The following is a 23,852-nucleotide window of genomic DNA, read 5'->3' as shown; positions in this document are numbered from 1 at the left end:
CGTTCTCTCCCCTGATCTGTGAAAACGGGAGGCGTACGCCTTTTTGTGACAATAATGCTATTAGGATAATTGACACAAAAAGGCGTACAGCCCGTGCTTTTCAGGATTCAGGTATGAAAACGGTATGAGTCTGAGCAACGGTTAGCCTTCAGCGTGTCTTTTTGGCACAACACCAAAAGATTCCCCAATTTTTCCTCTCATTGTCTGATCCGTTATCCGCGCTTGTCACTCAACATGTTATGATACAACTTCCTCTGGAAAGGGCGATGGAAGTCCGACAAATTTTTGTTGTAAGTAACCACGGCGTAACTCATTCGCTTATCTTGCGCGCCACTGCTAAATCGAGTCCGCGAACCCTTCGACTGAGGCTATCATTTTTACTGCAACGGTTAGTCTATCGGAGGATCCCTGGCTGTTCCAAAACCTGATTGGATAAGGCATAAAGACACTGTAGCTTTGATTCAATAGAATATTCCTTACTTCCTTCCTACTCCATTCTATTCTATTGTGTATTATATTCCGTTGCATAATATAGCTCCAATAAACTATGGCGATAGTGAATGTGCGAAACGACATAAAACTGCATTTGGAATTCAGAACATTTGAATGGGAAAGGGACATGCCGACAGGTCCAAGATGCAGTTTGAGTTCTTCAATTCAATCTTGGTTAGGGCGTTGCCGGCTGGATGCACTAACGGAATGGGACAGTAACGAAATTTTAAAAGTGTCTCTGTGGTTCAACTCAATTCAATTTCTTATAGTGCCCGCATGTTCAATGATACCTTGCACGCATACAGAGAAGTCTGTACTGCGTGATCGGCGTCGACAGGGTCTTATTCGGAATCAGATGTGGTAAACTTACCGACCACAACATTGAGCAGTAGTGGTGACAGCTGCTTTCATGCCGAGAAACACCAAACGATCACTAAGAGAGAGAGAGCAGTAACGGCTGCACAGGCGCAGGTTGCACAAGTACACTCTTAAAAGTGAAGTTCACCACATAGCACGCTCCTAGCCAACCGTCATCCCGAATGACAACGTTCTCGCATCTGATTTCTTGAAAACTGGAGGTGGAGCCTATTTTCTGAAGAGCGTGGGACTTTTTTATCCCACACTCTTAGAAATGAACTTCACCACATTGCACGCTCCTAGCCAACCATCATCTCGAATGATACCCTTATGTGCCCTGATTTGCTGAAAACGGGAGGCGTACGCCATTTTTGTGACAATTATGAACCGCATAAGTGTCACAGAAAAGGCGTACGCCTACCGTTTTGAACAAATCAGGGCACATAGCGATATCATTCGTGATAATGGTTGGCTAAAAGCGTGCTATGCGGTGAAGTTCATTTTTAAGAGTGCACTAATGTGAAGAGCGTGTCTAATTTACTCAATTTAATGATAATTGACAGGGATATTCAGGAGCCATCCCATCGAAAAAAATAGCCGAACATCATGCTTTACGGAGCTCCCACAGGATAGCGCACGATGAATTTTTCAGCGCAATCTTTGTCAGTCCGACGAAAGGAGGTTGGAAACCCAGCCCACCCCGGCATCGCAGAAAGAGATAACGCAGGCATGGCTTATCGCGTCCGACTTTCACTCGGATAATGCTTTCCCTCTCACAATTTTAGGAACTGTTACTTTTTCTCCTATCGTTCTGTGGGCTGGCTTTGGAACCTTCTTTCATCGGACTGAGAGCGACTGCGCTAAAAAAGTCATCGCGCGTTATGGTCCGGTGCTCCGAAAAGCATGATGTTCGGCCATTTTTTTCCGGTACGATAGCTCCTCAATATTCCTGTCAATTATCATTAATTTGAGTAAATTCGGCATGCTCTTCACATTAGTGTGATAAAAAAGTGACATTTACTAAGCAAATTTCAGAGTTCAGTTCGCAAAAATTTACATAATTAAACTTGGGTTATATGACATGCACATCAGGACGTGACAAAAACCCAGTAAGAACAAATGCCGTTGACCGCATGATTCTATGTGGCGTAGCTTTCTCATTAACATTCAATGACACGTTTTCTGGGACACCCTGTATGTTGTGTACTGATATCACGATAACTTCAGTATGCCATATACCCAACAAGCCCATCGAGGTGTTGTTTCTGGTAACCTGTAAAGCGCGCTTTCACCGCACTGCATTAGTGTCTGCAGGAGAAGCACTCGAGGAAATATGTCCCCCGTCCCACTCACTTCCGTTCCCCTTAGCCAGCACATGTACTTCTGATATATTTACGCGTTCTAATGCGATGTACTGGTGTTGTAATAGTGCAGCGGCCTCATCTGGTTACACTACTGACTAGTCAAACGACGCAGCTTATGTTTGATGACGCTACGGGCGTGAAATGCAGCAGCCAGGCCATAGGACTCTGTAGCACGTTGCGAGACGGCAACGGCTAAGACCAATTAGGCCGAGTCATGAAGGTTCTTGCTGGATTTTTCCTACGATGACAACATATGTTACTTACAGCTTTGGGTAAAAGTAAGGCATATACTTCGCGTCTTTTGGGATAGGTTTTGTTTTTGACAGTTAAGAAATTTCACGTAAGATTTAGGTATAACGGTTTGGTCTAGGTTTAAATTAATACTATTACATATGATTATGAATTATTAATCCACAAGAACAAATTTGAGTACCTGAATTAAGTCACTAAAGTAAGTCTCTACGCCCAGGACCTCGCGGACTTCTTGAACGCCTTCCGGGTGCCTCCCTAAATCTTTTGATGTTCATGTTGATGCTCGCGAAAAAAATGAAAAAGACAGATTGAATTCGTCACAAGACGAATTTCGCTACTCCCACACTTTAAAAACAGAACTTCATCTCATAGCACGCTCTGCGCAACCGCCAAACATTCCCACGAATGATAAGGTTATCGCTTCTGATTCGAAAAGAAAGGGGACGTACGCCTTTTTTGTGTCAATTTGAGTATACGATAATTGACACACACAAAAAAGGCGTACGCCCCTTTTCTCTTCGAATAAGAAGCGATAACCTTCTCATTCGTGGCATTGGTTGGCGCACAGCGTGCTATGCGGTGAAGTTCTGTTCTGTTCTTATGCACCCTCTACGCATCTCCATCCTTCATCCTTTATCTTCCATCCGTCTTTTTCTTTCTTTTTTTTATTAGTCGTGACGACGCCCACTTCTGTGTGGCCAACACCGGCGAGCCGATCCTGCCATTACCCCCCCCCCCCACCCCCACCCTCTGTTCTCAAAGTGCATAAACGAACCACCCGAAAAAAAGAAAACAAAATAAAACAACACCAACTCTTTCCATGTCATCCTGTGCCTCCTCCTTCGTTTTTATCTTCTTCTTTTTTATTTTCTTTCTTCTTTTCGTTTTTGAACGCCAATGTTTCCAGCACTGGTTGCACGCTCCTCGTACGCGGAACCGTAGCTAACGGCACAGGCGCCCGAGGTTCCTGGCACTTCCTTCTCACATATTTATCAGGACTCTTCTTTTCTGTCGACGAAGCCTTTCCTTCCGACATGTGGGGCTGATAGCTAAACATCGCGGAGCGAAGTTCACCTTTGCAAAAAAAAAAAAAACCAACAGCGTGCACGAACGATTGTGCCTGCTGTCGAGAGTATCCCATTTCTTGCTTCTCTCGAGAGCAGGCAGTTCGGTGGTTATAGAGACTTGGGAACTCATTTCCTTTTGTATCTCCGTTTCTCCCCGAAGACCTTATCAGTGCAGTCCGCGGGCGCGTGATCTCATTCTCAGTATTCACTAAGATACAAACATAACTTCACCACCATAGCACGCTCTGCACCAACCCTTGCCACGTAGGATAGGGCTATCGCTTCTGATTCGAAGAGAGTTCGAGGTGTACGACTTTTTGTGTCAATTATCATGTAACCGAATTGACACAAAAGGGACGTACGCCTCCATCTGTTGGCAGCCCTACACTCTTTAAAAAATTGTTATTATTATTATTACTATTATTATTATTATTATTACCTTAAAAATAAGGGGGGGGGGGGGTCGAGGTAGCTTGCCATTGTTGCCGCACTCAAGTGGGCATCGTCACGACTATAGCCAAAAAAAAGGAAAGTGGGAGAGGGGAGTTGAGGACTTCAAAGTGATGTAGAGGCAGGATGACCGATACTGATGGGACTTAAAAAGAAACTTCATCACATAGCACGCTCCTAGCCAATCATCATCCGAAATGACGTTGTTCTCTGCCCTGATTTGTTGAAAACCGGAGGCGTACGCCTTTTTGTGACACTTATGCAGAAATGTTAATTGTCAAAAAAAGGCGTACGCCTCCCGTTTTCAACAAATCAGGGGCGACAACGATATCATTCGGGATGATGGTTGGCTAGCAACGTGCTATACGGTCAAAATCATCACCACTACCACCACCATCTTTAAGAGAGGATTCCAGTTGCGGTCACTCTCATCATCCGGAAACTATCGAACATATCCTGGCAGAATGCCGCGCATACCCTACCTATGCGGGAAACTCACATTTCCCACCCCAGGCCTGGCATACTGACGGACGTCCTCTTCCCCGGATGTTCTTATGCAGAACGACTTACAAAAATTCGCAACCTCGTGCGTTTTCTTCAAGAAACAGGCCTCGCGGAAAGACCATTCTAGTGCACCTCTCATCCACAGTGCACCTGTCCATAGCCTCCTATATACTGAAGTATATAGGAGGCTATGACCTGTCCTTTTTTTTTTTTTTTTTTGCTATAGTCGTGACGATGCCCACTCGTGTGCGGCCAGCAACGGCAAGCTACTTCGACACCCCCTCCCCATTTTTAAAAGTGTAGAAATATGCTTCTCATTCTGTTTTGGCGCGAAGAGCTCCCGCAAAACTGCTCAATTCTTCGATGTCGATGGATCAAAAATGGGCAACAGCGTTCCATGTGACGTCATCAAATGGGATATCGCGGAGGAAACGCTGAAAGTGGAGAGAAGGTGGTGGTGGGCGAAAGGGCGGCGCATCGAAGGAGGCGAGCTCTCCAACGTCTCCGCGGGATGTGGAAGCTAGTCACCGTCGCGAGACGAGTACGGGAGGACCTGCCGTTCTCGGATCCTCTCTCTTTCCTCTCTCTCGGATCCTCGTGCTTTCTGTGTGGTGGACAAGGATTTTTTTTTCAGTGGTGTGACAGAGTGGCACGTGTTTCTGAGGAGAAGTAAGTCTTTATAGCCAGCTTTCGTTTATGAAACCAGTGTGTTTCGCGCAAATGGTTTGCGCACGGTGGATAAGTGGGGAAAGGATGGGTCGCGACTTTTCGGCATGCGCTGCTGTGAAATGTACGATTAGGATGATTTTGATGCAAGAACTTGATTCGTGAAAGAAGTGAAGGCAGTGGGGTTGGCAAAGAGTTAAAGGGATAGAAGCTTTGAAATACCGCGTGAAACCGATAGCTTTGCGAGAGCAATCACAGTGCAGGTACGTCCGTGACTTTGTGGAGGCCACGTGACAGTGCAACAACCACGTGGTTGCCAGACTATGTTCGCGGTACGCCGAAATTGTGTAGCCTCAGTAGCAACAATGTAAAAAAAAATTAAACGATTTCATAAAGCACGGAAATTCATTCGATAAAAATTTGATAGCGTTTCAGAAGGAGTCTCGCCAAAAATTTACCGCCGATGATTGATTGATTGACTGATTGATGCCACGTAGCCGAGTAATCACTGGGAATTTTTGGTATATATCTTTTGACGAAACACGCGACGCAAACCTCTCTCCATGACGACTGAAATATATCATCCCGCTAAGGTACAATGAATGGAATGAATACAATGACTTACTGTTTTTTTTCTTTTAACCTTCAACTGTTTTGGAGTAGCCAGCTCCTGTGTTTTGTAGGAGCTACTATCTCCATATTTTTCTTTTTAATTCCAGCTCCAACTCCAACTTGTTAAAGCAGAGAAGATATGTATTTCTGTATATACTGTTATTTCCTTCAACAGTTCAAGAGAACTGTTAATGGAATTTTTCTTCCTTTGCTTTCTATTTCGCATGCGGTCTACTGACAAGACGAAAGATAGGCGCTCACTACTGTTTATGACTCGTGAATGAGATATTCACGCTAACATATCAATGAAAGGGCTCATTATTTCATTCCCCACATCACCAACAGCGATGGGGTAGAGTATCGCCCCTGACGATGAAACTCCACATTCCTCATCTTAAAATTAAAGCTGTTGTCGTTTCCGAGAGTATTCTTGGATTAGCAAAATTCGTTCGCGTTCAATTTCTCTCCCTTTTTCTCTCTTCCAATTCAATTAAAAATCATTTGTGTTCCGTCGGACCTATAGCTCGTTTTTCAGCGAGCTTCTGACCACGGCGTATCGCGAAAGTGCGACAGTGTGTCGATAAGTGGGACTTGCCCCATTGTGCCTTGGGGTAGTGGGCCGCACCTTAAGTGGCGAATTTCCCCATTCATTATCATTAACTTATTTGTTGTTGTTGTTTGGGACTTGTTTCAACTATCAGCCTTCGTTTGGGAATGCGAGGCTGGCTTTCTTCAAGTACAGCTTTGCGGGAGCAGCTTTGTTAACAAGGCGCACGGAGTCCCATCTACGATGAAAGTTGAAAGTCACTGAAAAGGTTAGCCAGCTGTAGGAGTCGAACCCACATCTCCTGGATTGCCGGTCCAGGGCTCTACCAATTGAGCTAAGCTAACACGCCTTCTCAGCGACTTCCAGGGTGCGTCATCTGAAGGGGGACAAACCAGCCACTCTCTCTCACTCATCCTCCTTTCACTCTTACATTTCTGCTCTCTCATACACACATCCATACGACGGGATCGACGCAGGCGGCAACTTTTTGTCCCTTCTATGTTGTTCCAGCCTCAGAACAGCAGTTCTCTCATGTCCCGCATCTACATACATATATAACATACCGCTTACGTACTTACATACCGGCAAAAACATCTCAAACACATTCTATCTGGCATGACTGGACAGGAGACCTTTTGACATGACGAAGATCCTGGTTCCCGGGCCTCCAAGCAACAACAATAACTACACTCTTAGAAATGAACTTCACCGCATAGCACGCTCTTAGCCAACCATAAACTTGAATGATATCATTATCTGCCCTGATTTGTTGAAAACGGGAGCGTACGCCTTTTTGTGACAATTATGAACAGCATAAGTGCCACAAAGAAGGCGTACGCCTCCCGTTTTCAACAAATCAGGGCAGATAACGATATCATTTGAGATTATGGTTGGCTAAGATCGTGCTATGCGGTGAAGTTCATTTCTAAGAGTGTACTACATGAATGATGATGGGATGAGGTGATTCACCGCAACACTTGTGGTACAGCTTGGGACAAAAGTTTACGGAACACAGCACCTGCGTATTTCTTCATCGGAGCGGCCCCCTGCTAGCTACCAGGAAGAGATCGGATAAGAAACAGGTGGCCGGTAATTCCATCCATTTCTCAGTATGTGTTGACTTCGGTTTGCTGCTAGATAGCCGCTCCATTGGAGAAATGCGACACCCCGGTGTTCCGTAAACTTTTGGCCCATTGGGCGTACACATTCGCGCGCACACATGACACATACACGCAAATGAGATATCACACCTCCAAGTAAACATATATCCAAGCTCTGCAGGCTTTTGTGCATAACACCTTGGGTCAATGTTGGCTCGATGTTGGACGAAGATGGCACCCACATTCATGGTCACAGTAAATCCATAAACTTCCCAAGCTGCACAACATCTTGAACAAATATTGGCTGGATATTGGTAATACTGGTTCAATATTGGTCCAGTACTGGACAAGTATTGCCTACGCTCTAGAAACAGAGGTTCACCGCATAGCACGCTCTGCGCCAACCATTGCCATTAATGATAGGGTTATTGCTTCTGATTCGCAGCCGTCTCTGCTTTACACCATAATAATAATAATAATAATAATAATTGGGGGTTTACGTCGCGAGACAACTGAGATCATGAGCGACTTTACACCATACCCAACACCGTCAGACTGCTGCGGAGTCACGGTAAAAAACGACGACGCACAGCTTTCACAGTACTTTCTCCTACACTCTTTCCCGCTCACTCTTATTTACGAACGTTTTATGCATTTAGAGGCATGTTTAAGCGCACATAATTCGAATGAACCTGTTGCAGATGGGTTACGGAAAGCCGATCACTGGCTAGTATACTGTCCCGCATATTGGCCTCTATACTCTCCTTCTGCGCTTTGCTATGCGGAGCAGAGCGTATTTAAAAGTGGCCGCATCGATTCTCAAAACCTTGCGGTAGACAAATGGGTCCTCGTGTCGTAGCTCCCGTGGAAGGCTATTTTGCAGACCGTACTCTTTCCTCAGCACCCATTCATTTGTCCATAGCTTCTTTAATCGCTTCTTTTCGTGGCAGCATTCACTATCGGCAATGAGAAAAGCAAGAGCCACCAATTTTCGCTTTCTTTCGTCCATTGTGTACCAAGCGCCGTGCACATAAAATTGATGCTGCAACGTTCAACCCCAGCGCGAACGTTGTCCCCGGCTTCCCCAACATCTGAGCTGAGAGCACATTGGAACACTATCTGTGTAGGCATTCCAAAAGGGCGTAGCCTCAGCGCCTCATCATTTACCGCTCTCGCTCCTTCAGTCGCTGCGCCGTCAGAATACACGCTCGTGTGAATACACGGTGACACGCAAATGAGGGGCGTTTAACGCAAGCGGAGGTACCGTTACATCATTTTCATTGGGAGAAGCGCATATGCTCCGTATTCCCAGCTGTCCCACATTATCTCGCCGTCCGCATCAGCGTACCACTTCCGAAAGGGGATATTTATGCGCTGTACGCCGCTTCGAAAGAAGCAAGAGAGACGGCTTTTAATAATGTGCTGCCAAATCATTAATACGGCGCGGTTATTCGTATTGGAAATCTGTCATTTCGAAACCAAAGTGAAAATTTAGTGGATGAACTTCGCCGGACCGAAGGATGTAATCAACAAAAGGCAGATGAACGGAAAAACTATTCTAAAAACAGGTGGTGGTGGTTTTGGTGGTGGTGGTTGTGAAAGGGGTCGCCGTTGTCGGCCTCACAGAGGTTTCACGACTGACGCCCTGGGGGAATGTGCGTCCTGGGCCGACTTCTAAGGGAACTGTGCCGACATATGTCTGAAAGCGTCTGAGAAAAACCCAGGGAAAACTCCAGACAGCACAGCCGGCACCGGGATTCGAACCCGGGTACCTCCCAGTCTAATAACAGGACTTCACCGCATAGCACGTTGTGCACCAACCACTGCCTCGAAGGGTTGTCGCTTCCGACTCGAAGAGAGAGGGGGGCGTACGCCTTCCTGTGGCAATTTGGATGCATGAGGATTGACACAAAAAGGTGTACGCCCCCTCTCTCTTAAAATCGCACGCTGTGCGCCAACCATTGGCCTCGAATCATGCACTTTTAAAACGCAACTTCACCACGCAGCAGGGGGAAGGCCAACCATTGTCCCGAATGATACCGTTATCATACCTGACTCGTGGAAAGCACTGGGTGTACGCCTTTTTGTGGCAATTAACATAACTGCATGAATGTCATAAAACGGCATACGCCTCCCGTTTTCCCGTACGCCATTTTGTGGCAATTTGGAACTATGATACACTCTTAAAAATGAACTTCACCGCATAGCACGCTCCTGGCCAACCATCATCTCGAATGATACCGTTATCTGCCCTGATTTGTTGAAAACGGGGGGCGTACGCCTTTTTGTGACAATTATGAACAGCATAAGTGTCACAAAAAGGCGTACGCCTCCCGTTTTCGACAAATCAGAGCAGGTAATGATATCATTCGAGATGATGGTTGGCTAGCAGCGTGCTATGCGGTGAAGTTCATTTTTAAGAGTGTACCCTATTGCTGATGGCGATGTGGGGAATGAAATAATAAGCCCCTTCACAATAAGGTTCTAAGTCCCAGACTCTAAGAAAAGACGGTGTGAGAAGGTGGTAACTTCTATAGTTACCACCTGGGTCAACATAACCTCTGATAAAGTTTGTAAAAGTGTGGTAAAAAAATTATCATATATCCAAATTGCTACAAAAAGGCGTATGCCACCCTCGATCACCAAATCGTACAACCTTTAGGATAGAACTTAATAATGGCAGCCAGCGCCTTCAGCGTGTGAATAATTTGCATTTCAAATTAAAATTTATTTCTTTTTGGCTCTATATATACGCGTTTCAGAGCTTAAGGATCGCCAATAGGTTTCGCATTTTGTCCTAAGCGATCTAGACTAAGCGATCGTATTCTCGCTCCCTTGTCCACACAAAATCTCGAATATGCCAATGGATTTGAGACTGCGTGTTTCCACGAAGAAATGTCGTGTCACAAGAAACGGGTCTTTAACACATTATTTCCTTCGAGGAACATAAAAACCGTTTTCGTTTAACGTCGCACTCAGGGCAATTTCCATCTTCTTCCTTGGCTTAGTCGTCAGAATTTTACTTTGTATTCATTCACTCTCTTTCTAATATCTGCAACAGATTGGCTCACTGCTCCACAGAAGGTGTACAGTAGCGCACACGCACACGTAAAATATCAAACCTATATATCGCAGGATTTCGCGTGTCTTCAGAAACGAAAAGGCGAAGAACTGTTTCAACACGCATATGGGCACGTACGACGCACAGGGTACCTTCCGTTCTCCCGCGAAGAAATCTCCAATAAACCCACGTTTCGTGCTTAAAATATCCGTTATTCATTTTGTAAGCCTAGCGCTCAGAGAAATTTTCGGTGGCAGCTCGTTGGGAACAACGACACCAGGTTGTGAAAACGCCTGCATTTCACTTGCCTGCGCTTTAAAAGCCGGTACCGTTAGGACATTCGCACAGAGCCAGAAAGGACATCGCAAAATTGCTCTCGGTGGAAAAAAAAAACATTCCTTTGTGGTATATGAAATTCCTGGAGCGCTTCGACTCGCGGACAGGAGAGCGAAGGAGTTTCAATTTCGATGTTACATAACTCGCGGGGCTCTTGCTCTTTTCGAGCAACAAGTCCGACCGAAATAGCATGCCGGGTCCCTCTAGGGTATTTAATTAAAGGGGAGTAGCTCACGTGAACGATTTCATTATTCCGTCCTGCTTTGGGAAGCCGACCGTGTGTAGCAAGCGGTTTGCGAGGCGCATTGGTAAATCGGAGTTCTGTTTCGTGTCCGCATTTTACGTAGGGTTGAGTAGGATGCTTTAATCTTGGTCGTTGTGACGTCACCAAATGGAATATTCAATTGTATCTCCGTAGGAACGCTCGAACGAGTGGCATGGCCGAGTTGGTTAATTCACTCGCTCGGTTGGTGATACACCTGTGGTGTCGTGGAATAAAAGACAAACAGGGATGTCCCGGGCTGGCACCGATTCCAGCCCACCATACACCGATGCTTTCCTCATAGCGAACTTCAACATAACGGGTGTTACCGTCATCTCTTAAGTTGGCGCCCTCCAAAGATCACGCGACAGCGCGTGAAATCCGTTTTGGTAAGCTGGGATTCTATGCGTTCCGGTTAGCTTTCGCGCGCGAACTTATTGCGCGTTCCAAAATAACGAAAAAAAAAAGTTCAGCATTGTCTCAAGCAGCGCAATATCTGCGCCCAATATGGGCTAGATATCGGCAATACTGGCCCGATGCTCGGCCAGTATTGCTCTAATAGCTAGCCAATATTTGGCCAAGATTCGCTGCTTGGGCTAGGGTCATGCTACATGATAGCGCCGCGAAGCACCTGTGGCGACGAGCAGCGTACAGATGGAGAGAGGGGGGTGGGTGACGTAGGGATTTCGAGCGGTCTACCTGCCGGGATTGGCGGGTCGTTGCTCGGGGAAGGGAAGGGATGAAAGGTGGTATGGAGGTGTGGAGGTTATTATAGGCTTAGTATACGCGCCCTAGGCCATCTTCACCGCCAACATCGGCCTGGAAAGTCTTCCGGAAAACCTTGGGAAAACCTCACACCGCACAACTGGTTGCAAATGATTCGAACATACCATCTTCCAGCCTATGCCGTACGACCTCGGGGAGTGTTCTGCCATGATGTATCGCTCCACAGACGACAGCGTGTCGCACGAACGCAGTGCATACTATAGACTTCCCTCTTTTTACAAACATGTGACGTCACGAGAAGACTGGGTCGAGGTTATATCTTGCCGTGGTGGGCAAGAGGAGGGAAAAACGCGTCGGCTGATAGCTTGATAAAGCACATAGGGCCCTCCAGCATGCTGCGCGTGGCGACGGTACGTAATCAATGACGTAGGGGCGCATGTCGTCTATAGAACAGGTCCTGGCCCACACGTTACTGCAAACACGTGACCATAAAAATGTCCGCGCCCACGATGAGCCAAACCATTGATAAATAAGGTCTGACCTTTTTTCGTGTTACACCCGCCTATTATTTATTAAACAATATATTTATTGTTATTATAGCTTTTATTGCCCGATTATTAAACTCGATTCTCCCGATAATTCCCTCCCGAATCAGTTGGAGGTCAATTGGGGGAAGGGGGGGATCTATTTATTTTGACAGGAAAAGTCAGCCATAAAACCAGAATTCCAATCACGTAGCAGGTTCTACCAAGTATCATGTGCACTATTTAGCAGCTCAGTTTGTACGCCTGCATGGCGTACATATATTACTCGAGTGCAACGATAAAGTATGCGAAGCGCATCTATAAATGGCGAAGCAAGTCCGTGTTTGACCAATATGTGCACTTTAAACTTCCGGTGTCTTGCAGGACGGGAAGCGAAAAATAATGTTCCTATATAACACGAGAATGTACGCAGTACCCCTCTGTTTTCACCAGGAATTAGATATTGTAAAATAGCACCGTATTTCCCCCTCCCGGATCCGGGACAGGCATTTAATTTGGAAGTGTCAGACAACGGTGATTGCAGACGTGTCTCTACGTCACTCTACAGAAAACGTGATTGCTGTTTCTGTTGCGTAGCAACGTGTCGTAACTGCTTTCGACCTCAGTAATTACTTGCATACGATACCCCCGCAGGAAAACATGGAGATCTGCAAATGATGTGTCGTTCTGCTAACCACTCCTAACGACACCTTCACTCAGCTGATGCGACGCACACACCCCTTCAAGGTAGGCTACCATGTCATGTAAAAAGCACTCTGTAATTTGCGCTGGCAACATACGTTCAGCTCTTGACTTTATATGCTGACGGGAATATGTCGTCAAAGGATAAAACGGAACACAGACAAGGGCACGTGACCGCAACATGACGTCACCTCTGACGTGTGACTAGGATGAGAAGGTGATTTTACCGCAAGCGCCCGCTTCGCCCTCTCACATTGGGGGTGAAGGAAAGACGCGTCTCCGAAGACGCACAATGAACAAAGTAAAGAAGAAAAATGGCGTTCCTTCTCGATTTTTTTGCGGATGATGTATCGAACGGATTTTTGTTCCGAAAACAGCTCCGGTATCAGGTGACCGAAGGGACCAGATATTCTCACTGGGGCAAGTTCGTAGCTTTTATAATTAAAAAGTTAATGATTGAAAATTAATTACATTGCCTTAGGAGTTTGCTAATGCCCTCCTAAGGAGTGCCCTTCAGCATAAGCTATATTGCACTTGATTTCATCCCAGAAAAAGTGATATATATGTATATATATTTTTTTTTAATATGTTCGCATTTAGCTGGGACACCCTGTATATAGGATAGCAGTTACGGTATTTAAATACTGTATTCATATTTTGTATTTAAATACTCATGTTGAAAAAACTATTTATGAAGAGTATTTAAATACCCCTTTCCACAAGGTATTTTGCATTTATATTTAAATACACAAAAAATGTATTTATGCCCATCCCTGATTGTGAAACTGAACCGGTTCGAACCGGTTTCGAACCGTTATTGTTTTTTACTCCGGAGCTGAACCGGAACTGAACCGTTTTCTTTGAACCGAAACGTAAAACCAGAAAGAAAAAAAAAACTTTCGGTCCGACGCCCTGCTCTAAACGCCAACCAGCTTGCCAGCAGATGTCTGAAACTGAGATGTCTGGAAAACCAATTTATTGTTCTCTATTCCTCGTCTCTTTCTTTCCCCTTTTTGTTCACTTCTTGCCACAGTACGCTCACAAAGGTACCGCATTTTTGTGACAACACAGTTATTACGTACGGCTAGTTTTATATGAGATACGTGAATAAGTTACGCACGAGGGAATTTTCCAAATGAAATGCTTGTGAAACGTGAAATGGGTGCTTCTAAACTGTCAAGCGCGGCTGCCATATTATACTTGCTCGAAACAGATGTCGCAAGACGCGAGTCACAATCATTTTCTCGCATACGGATATGCATCCATAAAGTGCCGTCAATTGCAAGGCGCAAAGCCAACAAAATGTCTCGCTGCTGGGGCGGGGGCAGCTCCGAATGACATTCGTTGAGGGAATGACACGGAATAATTCCCTCTTCTAAGTCGCTGGGTCGGAGGCGGCCGCGCAGTTATGATTGCGAGCGATTTTCAGAAACGAAAGACTCGAACACACTGAAAGTCGAGTTGAGAGTTCGTTTCGAGCTTTCGATACGAACAATCGACTGTGAGATTTAAGCCTGGGTGCGACAACTCGAAGAATTCATAAATTGTCATTAAAATGCAACTAAAGTGCAACGTCGGAAAGTAACGTCAGAAATAGTGAAATATCGATATAGTGAAAGCTCCGCATAACCCAGACGAGCTAGGCGAAGCCTGAGTGTGACAGGGGGTCTTGTATCGCTGACGATTGATAAGGGAGGCCTATACGCCTGCTTTGACGTTCCGTTGCGTGTATAGTACAAATTGGACTGTGATGCTGGCACATTTTACGCAAAAAATGACGGAGAACATGCGAGGCTGATGCAACCGGTGGAGGCAAGGATTTTGCGCGGGATTTTCGTATCGAGAGAGTGTTGGAATTGCGTAAAGGGTGCGTGACACCCATATCTGCTGGCTTTTCGGACTTCTTTACATTTTCGGCCGGTATTTTTGGAGAGTTTTGTAAGATCTCTGTGAGGTGGGATGGAGGGTACCGGAAAACCCACGATTTTTCCATCTTATAGATGACCGTGGATAACGTAGTCCATATGTTTGGGTCAATGGTCACCGCGGGAAGGTGTTGATAACATGCTGAGCCATTATTATCGTCCGACAATGCAGCAACCACGTTACAAGTTGGTGGCGCCAGCAAGCCCGCCACAACAAACAAGGTTGCGCCACAAGGTGGTCGTCCGCTATACCGTGCGCCTCAAGGAGAGACAATCGCACTGCACAGAAATGTCAACCAAGACTTTATTTAATGAGGCGGTGTGCTTATGTCTCGTGTGCACTTATCTTAACGTCTTGGTTGGCAGTTCAGCGCAGTCCAGTTGTCTCTTCTGGGGGCTTAGTCGCTTCATCGTCGTTACGGTCGTTACAAGCTAACGAGTGGCGGGAAATTCAAAAAGGTGGGCACGTGACACATTGAGCGTGACGTGTACCACGTATCGTGCGAAGAGCGCCGTGCACGTGTTTTGTCACGTGCCCACCTTTTAAATTTCCCGCCCGCCTTTTTGAATTTCCCGCCACTCGTTAGCTTGTAACGACCGTAACGACGATGAAGCGATTAAGCACCCTGGTTCGTCCGTTGTGTTTTTATTCCGGCACTGAGGGTTTTTATCGGGGTTTCAGCGCTTTTATCATGACACACCAACCAGCCCAAGTTTTAAACTCATTTCTGCTTTATGTGCGCACAACGTGAACTCTATCTGCACATCCCCTCTACGTCTCTTTCGTCTGCACCCTACTAAGTTATTCTATACCGCATTTCTATGTACACAAGATAACTCCGGAGTGGGAAAAACGCGTCGAATTAACTCGCAAGACCCATCCCGTCGCATTTTTGAGGACGCGCGACCGAAGCGTCAGAAAACGAAATTCCCGAACATTCAAGTTCCTTCTCTTTCCTTCGCAAACATCCGAATATAGCGATACCTTCGTGGCTGGCATTACGAATTCTTGCGGCCCTTCGAAACCTGTAGTATAGGTCGCATATTTCGAGTGTTCATACATTTTGCAATCGCAAATATCGCAAAGTCTACCAGCATCGCTAACTTAGTATATACAGCCCGTCCTTCTCCTGCAGTTTTTCCATTCCGTTTGGTATTCCCGGCGTAGGGAACGGATTTAAACACGTTGCGACCTGGCGGGTAAGGGGGGTGGAGTTGGGGGCAATACTCCTGTGCTACATCGATGCATTCCGGTATGCCACGGAGTCAGTGGAAGTTGGATTTGCGAAAGGCGGCGTTTCTTGATCTGAATGCATGTTTGCCCGCGAAATGTTGTTTCTTTTCGAGGACGTTTTCTGAGTTATCCCGTATTTGTATGTTTGTATGTGTTTCTTTTTTTTTTATGAAAACTTTTGAGAGTGTGTGGATGTGATGCGGGCGTGCGAAATATCACTGCACCGAGTTAGATGGCTCATTGCGTGGCAAGCAAACCGTCATCTCAGAGAGACAATGTTCTGTCTCCTCACTTGTTGAAAATGAGAGGCGAATACGTTTTTGTGACGCTTACGCGCTTACGTTAATGGCGAACTAAAGTGCGAAAATTCCTCCTCGCGAAATGAAAGTTGCCGTTACCTTGACGACACCAATATAAAAGGAACAAGAATCATCCGTTGCGTCGTTCGCGGTATATGCGCGAACGAAACCGAAATTTTACGCTCCTTTCTCTCTCTCAAGAACGGCGGAAATGCAGTGCGGCCTGCTATTGGTCTCCTCAAACGATTTGCCCAATCATTAGCGGGAGATCGTTTGAGGAGACCAATAAGAGACCGCTCCACATTGTCGCGCTTCTTGAGAAGGAGAGAAGGAGGTAAACGTAAATTGCGTTTTAATCCGCTCATAAATCACGAACGACGTAACGGACGAAATCCGTTCCTTTTGTATTGCTGTCAAGGTAACGGCATCTCTCATACCGCGTGGAGAAATGTTTGCATTTTAGTTAGTACCCCTTTAATTGTCACAAGGTGGCAATGATCGAACTGCTTGTCGTCGTAGTTGTCATAAGGTGGTGGTGGTGGTGGTGGTGGTGGTGGTGATAGGGCTTGCCGTTGTCGGCCTCACGTATGTGGGCAGCGTCACGACTCACGCCCTGGGGGAATGTGCGTCCTGGGCCGACTTCTAAGGGAACTGTGCCGACATATGTCTGAAAGCGTCTGAGGAAAACCCAGGAAAAACCCCGGACAGCACAGCCGGCACCGGGATTCGAACCCGGGTACCTCCCAGTCACAGTTGTCCCAGTTGTCACAAAAAGACGTACGACCCTCACTTTCCACAAATCAGGGGGCTTAATCGCTTCGTCGTCGTTACGGTCGTTGCAAGCTAACGATTGGTGGGAAATTCAAAAAGGTGGGCACGTGACACATTGCGCGTGACGTGTACCCCGGCCTTCACGTATCGCGCGAAGAGTGTTTTATATCACGTGCCCACCTTTTAAATTTCCCGCCCGCCTTTTTGAATTTCCCGCCACTCGTTAGCTTGTAACGACCGTAACGACGATGAAGCGATTAGGCCCCGAGAGATAATGGCACCACAGACACGGTATATCAGGATAGACAGTAACAGCAGCGTCACGTCAGGACCCTAATTCTTCCGTTTCCATGGAGCTCATAGAAGAGCTCGGCGCACCCAATAATTCAGACATGGACGTCAGTACTCTAGCGTATTGCTGTCTTGGGATCGGTGTCGATCTTGGGCGAAAGGAAAAGGGGCGATTAATGGACCTTTTTCACGTACGCTTCGTATCCTAGCGGCCTTCTTAGCGAACCACGCTCGGCTCGCGTCAAAACAAATCCACGTGGGTAGCACAAAGGACCAAAACCGGTCCGGAGTGGGACCGACGAGCTCGCGCCGTTCGTGCGGTCTCCACACTGGTCCCGCCACTTCTGTCGTCCCCATATTGCTCCCTCTAGTGAAGACGGAGATAACCCTCTCCGGTGCCTCAAGGTCATACGCATGCGCCTAGTCCATTGCGGATATACTTCTGTGTTTCCTGTTCACATACTGACGTTGAATGTGCATAGCGTGCGCCGGGTATTATATTCGACATGTACACAGGCGTGAGGAACAGGCGTTTCCTGTCTTTACGACCGTCGCTTACTGTACGTGTACATCTTACATCGAACTGAGGAGATATATTTGATAAAGCGTGAGAGGCAGCACTTACTTCGGGCACTCAGTGCGATTCAGGACTGTCGATCGGTGCCACAACGGTCAGTGCTGTTGCATTACTGTTTCATTACTGTAGCGTTACTGTGGGCAGTGATGAAACTGCTTGCCTCGAGGGCGACGCTACAGCACTTTGGGACGCGTTTGGGCAACCATGCTATTTTCTCTAAAATAGCGGGCACCCCAAACTCCCAGAACACTGACTAGATTCAGGCAGATGCATTGAGAGGATCCCCCGAATCTCATTGGGGCCGCAAGCCACTCGCCAAGCACTCTATTAGCTGACACGCTGTCCACGCATCTGTACTTTGAGGAAAGGCATTCACAGCAATCTCAGAGAACTTCTAACTTGTACACGTTGCGGTACCTTAAGTGGAGCATCAGCGTTGTCTTTGTCACAATGCACGCACGGGTAACATCAAAGCGCCCTCTATTCCTTTGACTAGCGGCATGGCCGACGGCGCATGCAGCATCCGTTCATTATTGATATGCCCCACCGGATATCCGCACGAGCAGCTTTATCGGGCGTAGTGTCGGCGCAGGAGAGCGAGGAGGAGAAAGCACGCGCGGAAGAAATATCAAGAGGAAGAAACGATGGAAGATTTGTAAGTAAACGCGAAGGAAGGCGCACAGAGCTAAGCACACGAGCAGCGAAAGAAGGAATACGCCATGCAAGTAAATCAGATGTGTGCGCAGCTCCCAAGTTCCCCTCTCTTCCCTATGGCCAGTGGAGCGACCTCATTGCTCCCGCTCCCAAATAAGAGGGTGCAACAGAACGATGTGCCGGTCTACGAAACCCCTGCCCCCCACCCCTCATTGCTGTCTTGTGAGTGGACAGATACTTTGTCACGTGGTTTCTCCAAACTTTATCCTCTCTCATGCGCAGAGAAATACTGTCGTATAGCGTATCTTGTGGACAGCGGACAGAAAACAACTTTATTTCTGGCTTTGGAGAGTGGGGAGGTTCATCGCCACAGGCGATACTCTACCCCGGACAGAATCTTCCATCGGGGCAGGGAATACTCGGGAAGAGGTGACGTTAGCTCTAGCTGATCGCGTGCACCCAACTATCTCTGTCACTGCTTCCTACGCGCTCGTGTAGCCGCTGACATCCAAGCCTGATAAAGTGGCTCGTGCGGATACCTGGGCCTAGATCTTCACCAAGGTGAAAAGTTGGGATAGTTAATACATTGCATACTGAAAAACGCGCTGAAAAGACACGGACAAACATGAGGCTAACAGGACGGGCGCGTCCTGTTCGCGTCGTCTTTGTCCGTGTCTCTTCAGCGCGTTTTTGAGTATGCTCAGATCTTCAACTTGCCGTTATCCCGTAACGCGCGTTAAGTGTATCACTTCGCCCGTGATTCGACACGAGCTCTCACGCGTGGGTTCCTTCACACTGCGGAGTACCAGGAAATGAATTGGCTGACGCGACAGCCTAGGGTGCGCTCAACAAAAGCAAGTTGTCTGCAATCCCCTTTTCCCAAGTCAGATGCCAAGAGATTCCTCAGAAAATCCACAGGTAAAAGATCAAAAAGAATATGGAAACCAGCCCAGCTGCAGACCGATTACATGACCCACGTAGGCACCGACTTAAAAACAGTCATCCCACGCGACATCGTAGAAGCCTCGAGACAGCTATTCACCGGATCCGTCTGGGTGCTCTCTACACCGCGACCACGAAGCACAAGACTATATTGACATTGTGGCCTCGAACCTCTGCAACAGATGCAAGGTGCCAGAGGACACACTTCACGTTGTAATGCAGTGCCCAGACTACGAGCCAGCAAGACTGAAGACACAGGACCGAGATGTTAAGCGCCTGAACTCATAAAAGATAGCGGCATCCACTGCCGCATTTGACATCTTCTCCGAGTCTTTATAGGACAGAGTCCAACGCTAATGACCTGGAGCTGCAGGTGCCCGTTACTGGCCGCCATCCTGCTCCAACCCCGTCTTTAGTTAGTTTGTTTTTTGCGTGGTGGTGGTGCAGGTGAAAGGGATCGCCGTTGTCGCCTTCATATAGGTGGGCAACGTCACGACTGACGCCCTGGGGAAATGTGCGTCCTGGGCCGACTCCTAAGGGAACTGTGCCGACGTAAGTCTGAAGGCGTCTGAGGAAAACCCAGGAAAAACACTAGACAGCACAACCAGCACCGGGATTTGAACAAGGGTACCTCCCAGTCTCGACGTGACATGGCCAGCACGCCAACCACTGCGCCACGCGAGCTGGTTTTACTTACTTACTTACTCCCGCGCGAGGGCCAATCACAACACTGATTTCGTATATCGACCTACCAAACGGTTTTCACGTGTTGCCGTGTAACGTTCGGCCGGTGTTGAGAGTGAAAGAGCATGTGTGAGAGAGTGAAAGAGCACAGTGCCACCTCATGCGTCGAAGATTAGCTTTAACTTGCGGAAACAAAAAAAAAACACAAGTCTATCGCGACTGCCCTTATCTTGGGCTGCATTTTCTGTTTTCTTTTAATCTTTTTCCAGGACGCAAGAGGCGATAGTGTGCTCTTTCATCCTCTCGTATTGGGGACGAAGGAAAGACGCGTCTCTAGAGATGCGCAATGAATAAAATAAAGAAAAAAAAATGGCGTTCCTTCACGAATTTTTTGCGGACGATCTATCCAACGGATTTTTGTTCTGAAAACGGCTTTGGTATCTGGTGACCGAAGAGATCAGATGTTCTCATTGGAGCAACTTCGTAGCTTTTATAATTAAAAAGTTAATTATTGAAAGTTAATTAAGACATTGCCTTAGGAGTCTGTTAATGCCCCCCGAGGGAGTGCCCTTCAGCATGTGCTATATTGCAACTGATTTCATCTCGGAAAAAGTGATTGATATATTTTTAAAAAATCTGTTCACACTTAGCGTGGACACCCTGTATAACTTCTAGAATCATCATCATCATCTTTTGGTCGGAACGTCGACTGTTCCAGTAAGGGCATGTAAGCGAGGTGAATAGTGGAGGACAAGGCAAATATTTAAACAGTCCAAACGCCCAAGGATGCAACTACATGGAAAAACCAATAACTAACAATATCACCGGGGGGCAACGCAAACACTCAACGCCTCCAACTCCCAGGGATCAATTAAATCAATGTATAGTTCGCGGTAGCTCACGGAAGAGCCAATGAGCGCCGGTCAAGGGATTCCCCGTTTTTCAAAGTTTTCCCAATCGATATGATAGGGGTCAACTCCCTTAAGACTACATACCGTTTACTTTCTTTTTATTTGTTTCTGCGTGTACAGGGTTATTCAAAGTATGGGGCTCGTAATGAAGATAACACGAATAGAAGGAGCGTTTGGGAACTAAACATTGCGTTGGCGGAGGTGTTATGCGCTAACATTTTAAACCCGTTACCCTGCGTGGTCTCAACAAGGTCTTTGCGGGTAAGTCGTGAAAATTTAAAGGTCGCGTGTCACAAAATGTAGCACACGCGACCCCTGCGTGGTGTCAACAAGGTCTTTGCGGGTAAGTCGTGAAAATTTAAAGGTCGCGTGTGCTACATTTTGTGACACTTATGCAGTTATGTTTACTGTCTCATAAAGGAGTACGCTCCACACTCCTCTCAAATCAGAAGCCATAACACTATCATTCGGCGCTGTGGCTCGCGCAGACCGTGTTATGCGGTGGGGATCTGTTTTTACACTACAGAGCAAACACAACCTAGAAACAAAGCCTGATTACTTAAACGACGTGACGCAGCCATCACGAGCCCGCCAATCACCAACGTGCTTTCAGTGGCCGTAGCTATGGAGACGAGCCGCCGTGAGCCGCATGGTTAGCCACTCGTAGCCACAGGAAGCCTATGTTGGAAACTGTCTGCGTCAATTGGCTCAAATCCTGACTTCATATGTCTACGTGCGAAAGAGTGAGAAGAGGCATCAAGAAGGCCCTTTGTATATAGGTGGCGCTGGCAGAGCTAAGTGAACAATATCAGCGCCATCTAGTTACGGAACACAGGGGTGTCATCCAATGTATTGCTCCGTAGACGAATGCGCGCTGGGCGAACGCAGTTCATTCTGGACAGGTCGTGGTCACACGTCACATCAAACGTCACCGCACACGTGACCTTAAAGATGGCCGCGCCCGTGATCGGCGGCCAAACCGTTTGTAAACAACGCGTTTGCTGTTACCGTGGGCGGTTTTGGACGTTTTTCGATCCCGGTAATTATTTTTATCCGATAATCTCGCAGCACAACGCGCAGTTTTGTACATGAGGGCTCGTACTGTTGGCCACTTCCAAAGATGTGATGACGACCCCGCGTTAAGACACACTGAGCCGGTGTGATGTACTTAAACTAAACAGAAATGGGATACCATATGTCGTGGAAGAAGCACCGTATACTTTACGCAGGCAAAATACGAGTACGTTCATACCTTGACTTTATAGCAACGGGAATATGTCGACTAGCGCTAAAAACGAGATGGAAACAAAGTCACGTGACCTCAAAATGACGTTGCGTATGACGTGTGACCGCGACCAGATGTTGGTTTTGCGAAAGGCACCCGCTAGAGGGTAGTTACAACACTAGCGAGTTTGTGTCACCCCTGTGTTACAGAAGGCCATGTCTCACACCTTCGCACGCGGACACGTGAAGTCAGGACGGATAAAGACCAACTCACGTGCCTCAACCGAGTTGATAGGTATAGCTTTCCTTCGCAGCCCCTTCGTGGTGGTGGTGGTTGTGATGGTGATAGGGCTTGCCGTTGTCGGCCTCACGTATGTGGGCAACGTCACGACTCACGCCCTGGGGAAATGTGCGTCCTGGGCCGACTTCTAGGGGAACTGTGCCGACATGTGTCTGAAAGCGTCTGAGGAAAACCCAGGAAAAACCCCAGACAGCACAGCCGGCACCGGGATTCGAACTCGGGTACGTCCCAGTCTCGACGTGACTGGGAGGTGCCTTTCGTGCCTTTCGTAACCAGCGCACGATACGCTAACCAATCCGCTATCAACTTGCCGAGATCCAACGGTTATAGAACTAGAACCTCAAAAGGGGCGTCAATGGGAGCCGTACCGCGTGTGAACCAGATGCGCCAAACTGTAGCTACTATAAGAAGAAGAAAAAATGGGCAAGACGTACTCTGTAAACGGTATTGCGAATTCAGCGTCGACAGCCTGGCGGAAAACAGACCACTATGTTGTACTCCACAAGCAAGTCACGTATTCTCCTACTCCATCCCAAAGAATTCTTCATGATCCAAAAGAACAACAGGCCAGAAACGGGGGCAGTATTCCATACAATTCACTTATATCCGAAAGCATGCAACGCCGTCTGGGCTATAGAAAGAAGTCTACTCGCACTTCTTCTAACCCAAAGCAGTCCCGCCAATCACAACTACATGCTTTCAGTGGCTGTAATATGGAAGCGAGCCGTCATCGGCCGCATGCGTTCTGTGATTGGTTGATTGATTGACTTGTAAAATAAAAAAATGGAGATGTTAGTCCCGAGCCACTCGGGACTGGCTACTCCAGGACGCACTATTTAGATTCTGTGATTGAGATCTTGTGCATCTATTGGAAGAAGAGTTATAACATCGTGACTTTGTAAGATCTGCGTAACGAAGGTGGGAGAGAAGGCATCGAGGAGACCTTATTTTATCTAGGAGGCGAGGCGGCTTGAGGTAACCGACTGATAACGATAGCGATGGATAGGGGTGATATTT

At 47.1% G+C, this 23,852-nt stretch overlaps 1 protein-coding gene across 4 annotated transcripts in view; it reads left to right on the top strand.

Moving 5' to 3' along the window:
* LOC135366066 (parathyroid hormone/parathyroid hormone-related peptide receptor-like) overlaps positions 1–23,852 on the top strand; it is a 91,454-nt gene that overhangs the window by 13,399 nt on the left and 54,203 nt on the right. For 3 of the 4 annotated variants that reach the window (XM_064598715.1, XM_064598716.1, XM_064598713.1), the window contains exon 2: positions 12,975–13,067. The exons of the other annotated variant lie outside the window; for it this stretch is intronic. The gene's annotated coding sequence lies outside the window, so the exon portion shown is untranslated. The remainder of the gene's footprint in view (positions 1–12,974; positions 13,068–23,852) is intronic. 4 annotated transcript variants of the gene reach the window in all.

The sequence above is a fragment of the Ornithodoros turicata genome, chromosome 8 (genome assembly GCF_037126465.1).
Source record: "Ornithodoros turicata isolate Travis chromosome 8, ASM3712646v1, whole genome shotgun sequence".
In the NCBI taxonomy this organism is placed as follows: domain Eukaryota; kingdom Metazoa; phylum Arthropoda; class Arachnida; order Ixodida; family Argasidae; genus Ornithodoros; species Ornithodoros turicata.
The sequence above is the reverse complement of the archived record's forward strand: the minus strand, read 5'-3'. Positions and strand labels throughout refer to the sequence as shown.